Source organism: Bos grunniens, chromosome 12 (genome assembly GCF_055505025.1).
Source record: "Bos grunniens cultivar Pamir isolate PY7600 chromosome 12, Bosgru_T2T1.0, whole genome shotgun sequence".
NCBI lineage: Eukaryota > Metazoa > Chordata > Mammalia > Artiodactyla > Bovidae > Bos > Bos grunniens.
The window spans coordinates 69,625,967-69,632,607 of NC_141176.1; the positions used below are offsets into that span (position 1 = coordinate 69,625,967).

The following is a 6,641-nucleotide window of genomic DNA, read 5'->3' on the forward strand; positions in this document are numbered from 1 at the left end:
AGAATGATTTCTGTTGTTTTAAGCCACCCAGTTTGGTGTACTTGGTTCGGGCAGCTCTAGGAGGCCCATCCGCTGCCCTTTTCTTAAGAGTCCATTTAGGAGGATGTCTGTATGTAAAGTGTCTACACGTTGTCGTTGAGCTGCGCTGTTCTACATTGTGTTCTTTCTTTTGGTTTTGAAGCAAATTAATTAACATGATACAGAAAAGGGAGAATACAAATGCTGAAGCCCTCACTTTAAGCCCTCATACTCTTTTGTTCTCCATTATTACACCAAATTATTTAATTGGGTCTCTCTGATTGTGCTCAGACACAGAAAAGAACACAGTCTATTGTGAGACATCCTACAACCATAATGCAATATCAAATTCAATTCCCATCCAAAGTGCTCACTGCTAAAAGCCTGTTCTGTGGCTGCAGATTAATGAAGATCTGCATTGAGCAAAGTGGTGGTCGTGGAGACATTATTTTCCTCCAATAGAAGGCCTATTCTTGAAGAACAATAAAAGCATAGAGAAGCGTTAGTCTGCTTATGGATAGAAATAAATCAAAATGAATAAGAGGGTTGATGGAAATAGCCTGGAAGCAGCAGAGTAGAATTCTGAAAATACTGTTTTTGTTTTGAGAGAACATTTTCTTTCCTTCTCCCCATCCCTCCTCCCCCTAGAGACCCTCATAAAATGCTTCTGGGTGCAGGATCAAAAGCTATGGAGTGAAGAACAAATCTGAACATTTAAAGCCCAGTTAGAGATAATTAACTTTTTAAAAACGCAGTCCAGGCCAGCCTTGCTGTGTATACTGATGGTGGCCGGGAGGGCAAAGGGAGGGAACTCTGGGTCAGGAAGCAAATTTGGGGAGAGGAGGTGAGACCCACAGAGGCACCAGTTGTAACGATGGCGAGCAGTCATCATGCTGCTTTCAGCTAATTAGACACTAGATCGATTTTTCATTCTCTCTGCTCCCTTTGATCTAAGACTGTTAGGTTTTCTACTCCTTTCCCTTCTCTCCTCTTTTCCAGTGTTCTCAAATCCTTTTTGCCTTCAAATGACCTATTCTTACCTCCCTACCACCCATCCTAATTTTAAACCCCATCCTAAATTCCCTGATAGCTCAGTTGGTAAAGAATCTGCCTGAGATGCAGGAGACCCCAGTTCGATTCCTGGGTCAGGAAGATCCACTGGAGAAAGGATAGGTTACCCACTCCAGTATTCTTGGGCTTCCCTTGTGGCTCAGCTGGTAAAGAATTCACCTGCAATGTGGGAGGCCTGGGTTTGATCCCTGGATTGGGAAGATCCCCTGGAGAAGGGAAAAGCTACCCACTCCAGTATTCTGGCCTAGAGAATTATATGGATTGTATAGTCCATGGGGTCGCAAACAGTCAGACACAAACTGAGCGACTTTCACTTTCACTTTAAATTCCATAAAGAATCCCTCAATCTGACAATATCAGTCTTCCTTAATCTCTGCTCCTTTCTAACTTCCCAAGGTACATATTATCTGTGTTGTACCTTTGGCACAGATGCATCTTGAATTATACACCTGAGCTGTCCAGTATGGTAGCCAGCAGCCACATGTGGCTACAGATCACTTGAAAGGTGGCTGGTCTGAACTCTGGATTTTGAAGACTTAATATAAAAAGAAGAGAATGAAATATCTTAGTAATTTTTAAAGTTTAATTCTGAGTTGATATTTTCGTTATACTGGGTTAAATAGAATATATTATCAGAATCAATTTCCCCAGTTTCATTCTGCTTTTTAAAACATATCTACTGGAATATTTAAATGGTGCATGTAGTTTGCATTTGTGAAAAGCATTGTATTGCATTGTATTTTTTTTGGACAGTGCTGTTATGTAAAATTCAACACGTAGATCATCTCTGGTATGGCCACTTAAGATGGTAGCAATTAAACTAGTATTATTAATACTAGAGGACTGACTCTGGTATTCTGATAAGATATCAAACTCTCCAAATGAAAGTCAAATCCCAAGCAACCTTGCAGTCACCTCTTCATGATGCCTGCTCCGTCTAAACCCTGCAAAGACTGCTTTTCCAGGCCAGGCAGAGGGGCCTGCCTCACATGGTCTTCACATCTGCAGCTTCCTCTTTGCTCCTCTATTCTCTCCAGGAGGCATTTCCACCTTCCATCCTTCAGTGCCCAGAGTACTCTTACCCTATCTCCATTGCCTCCTATCAAAGATGCATTCGCAGTCAGTGTAAGTGATTGATGATGCTTAATGCACCCGCACACTCAGGTCACTGTTGTTTTAGCAAAGGCCATGACCTCTGAGTTGGCTTAAGCCAAATGAAGCTCTAACTGAAGGACCAGATGCAATGGGAAACCCGTGAAGGAGGTACTGTTTCAAACATCAAACTTTAGAAGGAAGCCTCTAAAGTCCCATCACTCCTCACTTCTCCCAACTGCCCTTCCAACCAGCAGGGCATTCACAAAAGGATTCCTGAGTGATCCACCGCAGGGCTCCACCCTCTAACCAGAGGCGATTCTACCATGGCTTAAAAAAAGTATGTATTTATCTATTTATTTGGCTGTGCCAGGTCTCAGTTGTGATACTCAGAATCTTCAGTCTTTGTTTCAGCCTGCAGGATCTTCTGTTGCAGCATGCAAACTCTTAGTTGTGAGTATGGGATCTAGTTCCCTGACCAGGGATCAAACCAGGTCCCCTGCACTGGGAGCATGGAGTCTTAGCCACTGGGCCACCAGGAAAGCATCCCCTAATGAGGCTTAACACTTACATTCTCTTCTTTTCATCTATTAACCACATTGTGTCTGACCAGGGAGCTTAAAGCCTACTTAGTATTTTTGCAAATAACCTCAAAAGCACTCCCTGGCAGTAAGTTCTAAGAATTGATGTCATGTCTGCTCACAAATTCTTCTGCACTGCAAGGCCATTGCTCAAATGACTTGACTCGAATTTTAGGGACTGTGATCAGTTCATGATGCAGATATCTACACACTGTACAAAGATCCTCAGGAATCACAGACAAGCCCCTGCCTGTGTCTGGGTGACTCAGTCCACACACTTAGGAATGCAACATGTTTAATTTTACTTCCTCTATGAAGTTAATCACTATTTTAAGTCCCCATTCCATGGGAGTTGTTGTTGTTCAGTCACCCAGTTGTGCCTGACTCTTTGCGACCCCATGGACTGCAGCATGCCAGGCCTCCCTGTCTCTAACTATCTCCCGAAGTTTGCCCAAATTCTTTGTGGTGACTTCTTTCTCACGTTCTGGGAAGCTTACCTTGTGCTCAGGCATTGGGTCCCCATGCAGTGTACTTCAATATCCTCAACAAAGCCACAGTTGCAATGCTACTTAATGTTTTCTGTGTAGTGACTAACATTTATCTGTGCTTTCAGGTCATATACATTGTCTCAGGCTTCTTGATGCACATGGCTGGGGGAATATAGAATTTCTCCCAAAACATTTTCTTACACAAAAGGGAAACAATTTATCCTAATATGTTTTCTTTTTCCTTTGCATTTTGAAATCTCAGGACTAAATTTACTGTCCAATTAGTGACATAATTTTATGTACACGAGAATGTAATATCCCCATGAGTGGGGTCATATCACTGTTTTGTCCCTGATGCCAAGCACGTTGCCTGGCATCTAGGTGATCAATGAATGAATACATTTCCCAGTTGTGGTTACAATTTGTTTACTCCTTGGGCTCTTTCTGCTTTTCGTGTGTATGTTTTATTGTGCATCACTTCAATTCTTTTTTGGAATGAGGTGAGAAAATAATGGAGAGAAGGAAGCAGGGAATGATGGGGTAATATAAAAATATTCTCTGTGTGCCTTCACGAGTTGACAATACAACACTGCCCTTTACATCTTTTTCTATAACCTTTTCTACTAATGTATTTTTAATGAAATTGTGCATTTAATATTTAATATATGTAAAACAGATCAAAAAGAGATCTACACAGAACAGGAAATTCATCTACCCACCCCCAAAACCATGAACTGGGCTACTATCACTAGGGAGCTTCCCTGGTGACACAGCTGGTAAAAAATTAGTCTGCGATGTGGGAGACCTGGGTTAGATCCCTGGGTTGGGAAGAACCCCTGGAGAAGGGAACAGCTACCCACTCCAGTATTCTGGCCTGGAGAATTCTATGGACTGTATAGTCCATGGGGTTGCAAAGAGTCAAACACGACTGAGCAACTTTCACTTTTGAGTGCCTTAAAACAAGAATTGTTTAAATTTAATTTAGTTTTGTGTTACCTGACGGTGGGCCTCCCTGATAGGTTAGTGGTAAAGAATGTGCTGGCCAATGCAGGAGACGGAAGGTTTGATCCCTGGGTTGGGAAGATCCCCTGGAGAAGGAAATGGCAACCCACCACAGTAGTCTTGCTTGAGAAGTTCCATGGACAGAGGAGCCTGGCAGGCTACAGTCCATGGGATCACAAAGAATCAGACATGACTTAGCAACTAAACATTATCAATAACAACAACAATATCTAACAATATACTTAGATTTTTGAAAGACTGATTCATTTGGTCAACAGATATCCTGTCAAAACATCACGTACATGAGACCCTAACCTCTGGAACGATAGTTTCCTTTTGAAAATTCTCCCGATTGTACTTTAAGTGCTTTGAATTTAACTAACCATGAGAAATCTCCTTTTGAAAATAAAGTCATTAAAAGTTGGATAGTGTTACTATTGAAAAATATTCTTTATGAAGAACTTGATTTCTTTGATATAATATTCATTTCCCTTGGGGAAACACCCTTGATAAATGAAAATATTTTTTACAGCAAATAATCTATTGCTTTAAGTTCATTTAAATGGATTTGATAATCTGTTTCAATTCCTGTGGCAAATTTCTATGAGGAAGGAATTTTAATTAAAATAAAAGTAATATATGCATATGACTTTTTAAAAGTACCAAACAGTTGAAAGAGTTTATAATGGAATGAATAGTTCTTTGCTCAATTCACCCCATGCCCAACTACCTCCCTAGAGAGACACAGGAGATTCAATAATCCCTACTTTTAGTACTTCTGGTGGTTGCATCCATATCTCCAAATGACAACTTCATCTTTATTTCTTTATTTTTCAAGGAGATTTGATTTCACTTATCCTCCTCATCTCCATGTTTTAATATCATTATGTTTTACTTTTGTTTAGCTCTGCATAATAGTAAATATGCTTAAACTTTACATTTTTCATTCTGTTAACTGAAAACAGTATGTCTTAACTCTCAAGTTTGTGAGCAAAAGATTATTAGCTCCTCTATCCTTTTCTGCAGCTCTCCCCCAACTTTTACATCCCAGTTTGACGATATTATTTAAAAAAATAAAAATTGGGGAAAAAAGCAACAAGGTCAATATGAAAAAACAGGTCACTGCAGATTTAAGTATTATGATTTCACTTCTTTCTCCATTGCTCCAAAGTGATGACTCCAATTCTACTCAACAAGTATTCTTAAAGTAGAACCATCTGTATTAAACTCCTTTACTTACTGAAAAATGCTACAGTTTTGCTTGCTTCAGAGTCAACGTCAGGCTTTGCATAGCTTTTCAGTTTTCCATGAGATCCTGACAGAGTCTTTTTTTCTGGTTGAGAGAAGAAATCATCTGCCTTCTTATTATACCTTCAATATTTTTCAGCTTCTTACTCATTCTATTACTTAGAGTCAACTTTGTTCTTTCTCATGAAGTCTACTGACTTTCTCTGCTAATTAGCTTCATCTTTGGACCATCACTTTCTTACATGACTATTTTTCCCATGAAGTTTTTAGTCCCCATTTTATCTCTTGCACTCTGTATCTTTAGTAAATGCCCTAGTTCTTTTGACATCTCAAGTTTTCTACCATTTAAAGGTATCTCTTCATTTCTGGAGACCTCTTTCAGGGAGCCCTCTGTCCACTTGCAGAAGTCTGGACTGATCATTTTCTTAGGCCCCTCCTACAACTATCTTTCTGGAATTTCCCTTCTATGCTCTTCTGATTAAATACACAGTTCCTTGCATCTCCTGTTTTCCCTTTTTTGCATTTACTCTCTCATGGTACAGGAGCATATCCACAAAGAATTTTCCAATGAAGGGTATATGAGAAACAAACTTCACAAGTTTTCATATGTCTGAAAGTACATTTATTTTATTCTCCTTCTCAATGAACACTCTGGCTGGGTATAGAAATCCATTAAAATGCATTATTTTCAGAACTTTGAAGGGACTATCCATTGCCTCTTAGCATCTAGATTGCTGGTAAATCTGATATTAGTTTAATTGTGGGTCTTTTGAAAGTGATATTTTCCCTCAGTAAAAGTTTTAAATATATGTTATTATTCTTGTCATTCTATAATTTTATAATAATTGTCTAGGTGTGGGAGTCTTTTTTTTTATACCATCTATTTAGTACTTAGTATTTCCCTCATTTTGAAGATTTGTGTCTCCATTAGCACTGGGAAACTTCATTATGCTTTGTTGTTATTGCTGTTTTCCTAATTTCCTCATCTTTGGTGTTTCTGTGTTTCTTCATTTTTGGAACTCTCATTAACTGTGTGCTGCTCACCTGAATTGATTCTCTAAGTCCTTATTCTTTCGCTCATATTTCTTGTTTTAGAATTTGTGTTCTGCCTTTTTTCTCACTTCTTTATTCTTTAAATGCC

At 39.3% G+C, this 6,641-nt stretch overlaps 1 non-coding gene across 1 annotated transcript; it reads left to right on the plus strand.

Moving 5' to 3' along the window:
- Positions 1-1,098: 1,098 nt before the first annotated feature.
- TRNAL-GAG (transfer RNA leucine (anticodon GAG)) lies at positions 1,099-1,171 on the plus strand. The gene has a single exon. It is a non-coding gene; the product is annotated as a tRNA-Leu (tRNA).
- Positions 1,172-6,641: the final 5,470 nt, after the last annotated feature.